Raw genomic sequence first — 9,574 nt, 5'->3', positions numbered from 1 at the left:
CTGGGAGCTGCCTCTGCTGGTTGCGTTCCTTCTGTGGCGGCTGACGTGGAAGTGACGCATACACTGGGCGGAGCTAGCGGGCCGAGTTTGTGCCTAGCCCGGTTTAGGCAGGCTTGGCGCGTTTGTGCCTAGCCCGGCCGTACCCGCTGAGACACGGTGTAAGCTGCTCCCTCTGCCTTGGGTGTCCTGCGAGTGGGCAGCACCTGGAGCAAAGCGTTCCTGGCATAAGCGGGTGGGGAGAGAAGGTGGGTGAGGTAATATCTTTTATAGGCCCAACTTGCCTGGGTGAGAGCAGCTTTTGGGCTACAAGCTCTTCAGGTCTGGGAAAGGTACTTGGGAGCAGGTCTATACTTACAGTTTTGCAACCATGGTGCTTCAGTGAGGATACTACTATGGTGACAGAAGACTTCCTCCCGTGGCTGTAGTTAACCCACCTCCATGAGCGGCAGTAACTATGTCTATAGGAGAAGCTCTCCCGTGGATATAGCATTGTCTACACCAAGTTAGTATAACTGCATCACTCAGGGGTGTGGATTTTTCACACCTGAGGGACATAGTTGTACTGATTTAAGTGTATAGGGTAGACCAGTGTCACAGCTGACTGCCAAGTGGACAGATTGTTTACCATAAATGATTAACATTTATTTCAAGAGACCACGCAAAGTGAAGCAGCCTGTAGTCTACCACCACCCATCCAGTCATGGGGGGAGGAAGGGGCAGCTGGAGGAGTTGTTAGTGGGTTATAGTTTGTTATAACAAACTATAAATCATTCAATCTCTATTCAGTCCATGATTTTTAGCATCTTCAGTGATTTTTAGCAAAGTTATGAATTTAAGCTCCAGGGCTTCCTTTGAGGATGAGGGCTGATAGGTCAGCTGTATGATGATTACTCTGTGAAAAGTGTTCACCCACGGTGAGGTGGTGTTTTTGTCTTTTATCATTTTCCTGTGTTAGTTCATTTGAGAGCATAGTGATTGTCTAGTTTCACCCATGTAGTTGTTGTTGGGGCATTTAGTGCACTGGGTAAGGTACACTACCTATTGTGATAGGCATATGTAGGACTTTGAAAGGTATGTTATGGGGGGGGGTTTTGCTCATTGAAGCAGTGGAGATATGTCTATTTGCATCTGTTGTTCTGGCAGGGTCTGGTGCTACTTTAATTTATGTGTCTTGGTTTGTAGGCAGCTTGCTTCTGATGATGAGCTTGGCAAAGTTGGGGGGTTGTTTGAAGGCTAGAAGAGGGTGGTCAGGAAAGATTTCAGGATGGGGTCCTATTGAGTATGGGTTGTAGTTTAATGATACTCCATATGGGTTCCAGAGTGGGATGGTAGATGACAACTAGGGATGTGCGGTTGGAGAGGGGCTTATTTCTGTATTGAAGAAGGTACTCTTCGGGTATTTGGGTTATTACCAGAGTTGCCCGTTACTTTGGGGTATGCTCACTTATTCAGGTTACTTGGGTGGGGATGGGGTGTTTCTGTAATGCTATCAATGTACTGCTTGTGTCATGTGTGTTTTCATATGGAGCTCCGCTTCTCCCTTCTGCAAGTCCCATCCCACTGGAGCTATCCCACAGAACCTAGGTTCCCTAGGGCTGGGTTCCTCCAGCCCCAGAACTGGACACGGACACACACACACCATTAACAGAGCAAGTCTGAGTGGACTGGGTCAATCACCACTTTCAAGCTGACCCCTTATATGTTCCTGGTCTCAATGAGCTGGGTCAAGCAGCACTTTCAAGCTGCCACCCTTACGTGTCCCAGATTCAGCACGTCTCTATCCCCACTCTCACATCACAATTGTATTGGCAGTAACCTACTTGATGAGCAAACCCCACAGTATTTTGGGCGCTGTAGGGATCTTTAGCTTAGGTAAAAGAAGCGTTGCTGCAGCGTAAATGGGGGAAGTTAAAAACACAAAAGAGTAAAGTTCAGCAAGAGAGAGAGAAGCAACCAGCTTAACCATAAAAGTTATTTATTGAATAATAGTGATAACTACACAAGGAGAGCCTAAGCCAACATAACATACATTATTAAAGGTTAACATGTAAGGTAGAAAGGAAAACAGAGCGAGAGAAAGAAGGGGAATCTCACCCACTCCATGAAGCTTGAACTGGTTGGGGTTCCCAGGTGATGGTGGTAGCTCAGGGTCCTGAGTGCTGGAGACAGGCAGAGCCCCCAGCACGATCAATCAGGAGAAGATGGAGTCCCAGTGGAACTGATGCATAGTTTGGATCTAAGCATCCGAACCTTACTTGAATATAGGTAGGGGTTTTCGTAGAGAAACAGTGGTTCAATGGAGAACACTAATTTGTTTATGGGTAAACTGATGACTCAAAGGTTTTCTTTAGGCTAGACAATAGGAGCTGATCACTCTTGGCTATGGGTGGTGTTTTCTTCCAGGGAGCTCACAGTGCAACTAGACTGCTTCAGTATGTTGGATATCAATCAAGGATTAATTACCAGAATTGGTCTGATAACCGCTGAGCTGGGTGTGGGCAGGCGTAGGTTCATTAGCATCTGGAGCAGAGATTCCCATGATGCAGTGCTTCCCTGCTTTTCTGGTCCCAGAGTTCAGTCCAGTTCTTCATTTTGTATGCTAATCCCCATCCCATCTTTCATGCAGATGAGGCTAGGGGAGTTGTTTCTGCTCTCAATTCTGTATGCAAATAGAGATGTCTTAATCTTGTCACCCTTGTCAAGAGGGGTCTCTAGGTGTGTCTCCCAATGCCCTTCATTGCTCTCTGCAAGCCTTTTCTCTGATTGGTCTTGGTTCAAGCAGAGACTGGGGGTGGAGGGTGTCCCTCATGAGTCAGACAGGCTAGACACTGCACCCTGGTTCCCCAAAAACACGGAGCTGACTGGTTTCAGGGTGGCCTGCTCCATGATGCTATCTACTTTTCTGACAGTGTCCTTTTTTTGGGGAAGGCAGTTCTGAGTGTATTAAGGTGTATATCCTGGACTTTCTCCTTGAAGCATATTCTGTTGTATTTGATTACTGGCTGTAGGGAATAGATTTCCTCAGCATGTTTGAGGTGGTGACTGGATATATGAACGCAGGTGTGGTGATCTGTGAGTTTATTTTATATAGTTGTCTGTAGGGTTCTATTAGTGAAGCTGATCATGATGTCCAGGAGGTTGATTGTTGGTCTGGGAGTGTTCCAGAGAGAGTTTAATGGACAGGTGGTGGTTGTTGAAATAGTGGTGGAAATCTATAAGGACATTTAAGTTATCTGTCTAGAAGATAAAAATATCAATGATGTATCTCAGGTATAGCTTGGGTTTTGTGATGCGTTTGTCCACTAATGTAGTCAAGTGCTTAAAATACCGGACAGGGAGTCAGGACTCCTGGGTTCTATTTCCAGCTCTAGTACCATAATTGCCACATACCTATGGCAGAAGGAGGTCCTGTTCCCAGTGTTGGTGTATGCAGAGTACAGACGTGGCCTAGGAGTATGCTTAGAACTGTGATAATGTGAATTTTTTCAATGGTAGAGCTCACATGGAAGGTGTAATTCCAAACTGGACCTTTGGGGAGCTATTCATTGTGTTTCCTCCCTGGCACTACTCTGCTACAAAGGGAAAGGGGATGGGGCAGGAAAGAAGACACAGGGAGACCCAGAGAGGCAGAGTCTGGTGAGGGTCTGGGGAGATGACTAGGTATCTCACTGTGACTAGAAGACTTTTCTCCTTGATCGCCTAAACTATTAGACAGCTAGAGAAACTCATTTCAAAGAGGATTCAGGACAAATAAAGGCTGAGAAGAGTTCTGTACAGAAAAGAGAGCCCTGCCCAGGGAGCTTAAGAAGGCGTCAGAAGTCACTGTAAGGGGACAGTTACGATTTACTGAAATAATGTTCTTTTCAGAATAGAGTGCTGCTGTGCCTGTATATTCCTACCAACCTTCCCTCTGTTCATAGTATACCACTAATCTAATAATAATAATACTTTGAAATCTGCAGGAGTCAAGTATTATTTTACAAAGGACAGCAAGTATTTCTCTTTATCCCCATTTTACAGATGGGGAAACTAAGGCATAGTGATTTACTCAAGGTCATTCAGCAGGTCATCACTGGTGGGAGTCTTAGTGTAGACAAAGTGCTCATAATATGTGCTTAGCAGGATTAAACAATACAGTGGCTAGGCCTGGTCTACACACTATAGAGTTAAGTTGATGGGGAAAAAGCAGCTTTGCATCAACCTATGTAAGCATCTACACTACCTGTTGCTTCCACTGATGTAACTCGCCCACTACGGCAATCTAATAACTCCATCTCCACGAGAGGCATAGTGCTTAGTTCGACATAGTTAAGTTGATGCAATGTCAGTGTAGACGCTGCATTATTCACGTCTACTTTAGTGGCCTCCAGGAGATGTCCCACAGTGCCCCATCATGACTGCTCTGGTCACTGTTTTGAACTCTGCTGCCCGGCAACCATGTATACAACAGGACCCTCCCTTTTAAAGTTCCACAAATTTTAAATTTCATTTTCTGTTTGCTCATCCCAGAACGTTCACATACCAACTACCCATGCGGGCTCCACGCTGCAAATGCTCTCCTGCCCAGAGTACACAGAGGAGGTGGTGGATCTCCTGGGTCTGTGGCGATAAGAGGCTGTGCAGGCATAGCTCCGATCCAGCCATAGAAATGTCGACACTGATGAGCAGATCACTCAGGGGATGGGAGAGAAGGGCTACAAGAGGGACATGCAGCAGAGCCACGTGAAAATCAAGGAGCTGCTGTAGGGTACCAGAAGGCAAGGAAGGCAAACAGTCATGCTGGTGCAGAGCCACAGACATGCCGCTTCTCTAAGGAGCTCTATGTCATCCTCAGCAGCGACACGCCCATCACCGCAAGGGCCCTGTGGATACTTCAGGGGAGCTGGATGCACAGGCCACCAAAGTGAACCCTGAGGATGAGGTGTGGAAGAGGAGGCGGCGAGCTTGATGTAGGGGTAGGAACCTCTGGTAAGTATGCAATTTGCTTTGATATTGCCGGGACACATCTGTTCATTTACTCATTTTTAATCGTGCTGTAAGAGGTAGTGAAATAACCAATAGAGGTAGATTTGCTATCTGCTTGCCAACAGTGAGGCAGAGGGGCTCTTGCAAAACAGATTGTTTATGTGCACTGGGATGGCCCTTGAATCCTCCATAGAGATCTTAAGGAAGCTTTCCTGGAGGTAGTCTGCAATCCTCTGACAAAAGGCTGCCTTATTTCTTCCGCCACAGTAGGACACTTTTCCACACCAGGCATCGCTGTAGCACACAGGCTAGCAGCAAACGGATCCAGTCTGCAGCCAGATGCGTGCAGGAGCTGTTCCCTTTAAGCTTCTGTTATCTTCAGGAGTGAGATATCAGCTAAAGACACCATTGTCTGTGGAAAATGCTGCCAATATTCAGTTTAATGGCTCTATCCACATACACTTATGCCTGTAAGGTCCACCCCAGTCTCCAGCTGTCCCCTCCACCCCCCTGCCGTCCGCACCATGGCTGGGAATTGCACTATGGTCTATGAATCCCAAGCAGAAGTGAAAAAGTAGTGCTTGTTACTTGTGTGGATAAAGTGGGGAGTGAATGCACTCACAATAGTATCTCTATCATTTCTTTTGCAGCTGCAAATGCGGTCTTGAGGGTCTCTCCATCCACACCGGTGGAGTGGCTTAGCCAGGTGAGAAGGAGGCTGAAGAGGACAAGGAAAGATATGTCCCAGGAGATCCTGCAAGACTCTGGTGCTTTGGATACCAAGCAGAGGGCTTGGAGGATTACACTTGAGGACAGAATGGACAGGGATAGTGAGGACGGGAAAACGGACAGCAAGAAATGATAGTACTTCTCAGGGAGCAGACAGACATGCTGTGGTCTCTGACTGACCTTCAAGCTCAATAGGTCCATGCTCGCCTCCCCCTGCAGCCAATAGAGAACTGCATTTTGGCACTTCTCTACACGCCCTCCTTCCCAATCCACATGGCATCTGGGGCCTGTGCAATACCCCTACCACTCCACCTGGAGGAGAGTGTTTGTGAAATGGAAGTGACTGTTCTTTCCCCTTCAAAGGTTCTTGTCCCTGTATTTATAAAGTTTTGTTCTGCTTTAAATATGTCTATTTACATGGGTTCAGAATAAAAGTCTATTTATGGAAACTTAATTCATCTTTATTAGTTTGCACGATATGGTGGCTGGGATTGGCATCATTCACAGATAATAGCAATAGGTACATTTGCAGTATTATATTACCACACACAGAGCTCTCATTATAAGGTGCATACTGGGGTGCAAAGAAAAAAATGCCAGGTGCAGCACACTAGAGAAACACATTACTGTGGCTCATTGTTATAATGGTCCTTCAAAGTCTCCCACCCAGGGGTAGGTTGGATCTCCCAAGATCACTACTGGCATTTCAACATCCCTTTTGGTAATCCTCGGGTCTGGAAAAGTCTCTGCGTTTGTCATGCACCTTCTCTGACCTGCTCATGTTGATGTAGGTGAAATGATCCTGATAATCCACCAGCATGTGTAACGCCATAGAAAAGTCGCCCTTTCTGTTGATGTACTCCATGGCAAGGTGGTCTGGTGCCAAAATAGGGATATGCGTGCCATCTGTCACTCAACCGCAGTTAAGGAACCCTATTGCTACAAAACCATCCACTATTTCTCAAACATTGCCCAGAGTCAGTCCTTTTTAGCAGGACACAAGTAATGGTCCTGCACACTTGCATCACTGCAACCCCCACAATGGATTTACCAACTCCAAATTGATTCCTGACTGATTGATAGCAACCTGGCTTTGTACGCTTCCACACAGCAATCACCATGCTCCACAGCGAGTGTAGATCTTAATTTGGTGTCACTGTGCTGGGGGCATTGGGGTGAGCTCTGCACACAGTTCCAGGAATATGGTCTTCTGCATGTGAAAGTTCTGCAGCCGCTGCTTGTCATCCCATACCTGCATAACGATGCGATCCCACCAGTCGGTGCTTGTTTCCACTATGTGAAGCTGCTCCGTGAATGCTAACAACCTTGAATTGTTTCTTTCCATGGCACACAAAGGCAGCCTGCAAGGAATTGTGAGATGGAATATGATGGCTCTGGAAATACTGCAGGATCAGGTGTGTTGTGTTCATATCACTCATCACAATATTGTGCAGGATTCTTGGTTCTCACAGAGATGGTGGACATGCGGGTTTGCAGGGCTTTTGAAAAGTGACATGAAACTTAATAGGATGGCCCTGGAATAATGGGATGTTGAACCCATGTTCCCAGTCACCCCTGCATGACTCATTTGTCCTCAAAGCATTGCAAACCCTTCCCAAAACACCCTGCACTACATGGTGGCGAATTGCACAGTGGGATAGCTACCATGGTGCACTGCTCTCTGCATTGATGCAAGTGCTGTGCACTGCCAACACAAGGAGTGTAGTGTGGGCATGCAAAAGTGATTTAATTACTGTGGTGGCTGTACGTTGACATAACTTAGACTGACTTAATTTTGTAGTGTAGACATGGCCTAAATGTTGACAGCCTTGTTGATCCATAAGTAGTTGACTTGGCCATACTCTGGTAAATGACATGGTAACTACAGGTAGGCAAGGTGGGAGATAATGTCTTTTATCTTGGACCAACTTCTGTTGGTGGAAGGGCCAAATTTTTGAGCATGAACAGAACTCTTCCTCAGATTTGGGACATTGGTTTGGCTGAGGTCTGAGCGAGTCAGTAATGTGCGCAGTAGCGCCCTTAAACGGCCAAATGCACATTCCACCACCCATTCTGCTTGCTCAGCCAGCCTGTAGATCCTGACCTGACTGTCCAGGCTGTTAGAGAAGGTAACCAACCATCCAAGCAAAATACAAGGTAGGACAGATTGTAGAGCATAACAGGTTTCCAACCTGTTGTACCTAATATGAAAGGGCGAGTAACACCTTTGCTGTCAGGACAATGGAGGGTTATTCAGCTCATTGACATATTGAATCAAATGCTAATGGTGGGATGTGAAATCAACATGAAAGAAGCACATAGGAAAAAACAAGACTGGAAAACACTAAAACAATGGTTTGGGGGACTGTTTCTACAGGATGCAGATGAACTCAGAGTTATTCCTTCAGTCTATGAGGACAAGTTGCCAACAGGCTTGGTCTTAATGAGAAGTGGTATCAACCAAACTGGTTGAAAATGGGGGTGGAGAGGGGGAGTGTAGGGATGAGGCCGTTGTCTGCAGCCATATTGTAAGGCCTAAGGCCTTCATCAGCAGCTAGATTAAAAGAGCAGCCAAGCAGCAGCCATTAGCTGAGAAGCAGGAAGTCACAACCTCACATTTCATCTACATTACATTAAAACAATGTAATATCAGTTTGTTAAGGAGACCCTGTCCTAATGGCACCCACCATCACCAGATAAACAAACAGATCTTAAGATGGCTAAAGAAAATGTAGTTTGATAGCAATAGTTATGGTTATGAAATCCTCATTTCTTTGTTTTGTCATTATGGTCCCCACTTCCCTATTGTTTATCTATCCTGTCTCTGTTACATAATTAATTAATTAATTTTGCTAGGTGTAAATTAATTAAGGTGGTGGGATAGGATTGGTTAAAGAATTTTGTATTATTGTTAGGATTGGTTAAGGTATAGCTAAAAAGGACTCAAATTTCACTATATATACTGGGGTCCAAAAGGAAGTTCTTTGGGGAACCAACTCCAGGACATAGCCCCAAAGATCAGAGCTGCCAGACCTCAACACTCTGTGACACTGTGCAGAAACTGGAGTCCCCCAGATGGACCTGATCCTAACTGGCCATCAAGAAAAGTTCATCTGTCTTATTGGGAGTGGTGAGCACTGTATGCGTAGCGTGTGCAGTCTGTTTTTGGTGATTGTTAATAAATAAAGGTTATGTAGTATATTACTGCGTAAAGCTCTTTCACTGGTAAAAGACCCTGTAAACCCACAAAAGATTAAGCCCTGAGTCCACAGGGAAAGGGTGTTTGCCCGGAGGGGTAAAGTTAGGTGCTTTTTGCCTGGAGGCCTAGGAACTGGGACAGGGTGGGGGTGCCTAAATTAAGAAGGTTACACCCTGAGCCCTAGGAACTGGGTGAAGGTGGGTGCCCTTGAGTGTGTGAGTAACAAAAAAAATTTGTGCAAGTAACAGAACTTGGGGTAAATGTTCTTTTAGTAAATAGAAGAATGTCTTGTTAGTTAAGTTTATGCTCTAGAATCATCTTCATGATGTTCCTATTATGCCTCTGGTGTTTAGGACAGTGATGAAGCTCCTCCACTCCTGTCTGGTTGTGGCAAGTCTTTCAATGGTTCCCCAGCTGTGCCCCAGGTTTTTCAGCTTGGGTTCCACAGCTCTTCACCATGTTGTTTTTGGACAGTCTTATTTTCGCTTGCCTTCAAGTGTCCATCTTATTGCTACTTTGGTGATGGAATCAGTTTCCATCCGAAGCACATGACCAATCCATCTCCAACACCTCCTGGCAATGATGGTGCTCAGATCCTGTTAGCTGGCACTGTATCAATAGATCTTGGTTTGAGATTGTTCTGGGCCAAAAAGATATGGAGGATTTTTCTGAGGCAGGTTG

General features: G+C 45.8%; 1 long non-coding RNA gene across 1 annotated transcript; it reads left to right on the top strand.

The window, feature by feature from the left end:
* The first annotated feature begins 20 nt into the window (after nt 1-20).
* LOC120403908 lies at nt 21-6,148 on the top strand. Its single transcript, XR_005597793.1, has 3 exons — nt 21-245; nt 4,510-4,968; nt 5,616-6,148. It is a non-coding gene; the product is annotated as an uncharacterized LOC120403908 (long non-coding RNA).
* Nucleotides 6,149-9,574: the final 3,426 nt, after the last annotated feature.

This window comes from Mauremys reevesii, linkage group 4 (genome assembly GCF_016161935.1).
Source record: "Mauremys reevesii isolate NIE-2019 linkage group 4, ASM1616193v1, whole genome shotgun sequence".
Classification (NCBI taxonomy): Eukaryota; Metazoa; Chordata; order Testudines; family Geoemydidae; genus Mauremys; species Mauremys reevesii.
The sequence above is the reverse complement of the archived record's forward strand: the minus strand, read 5'-3'. Positions and strand labels throughout refer to the sequence as shown.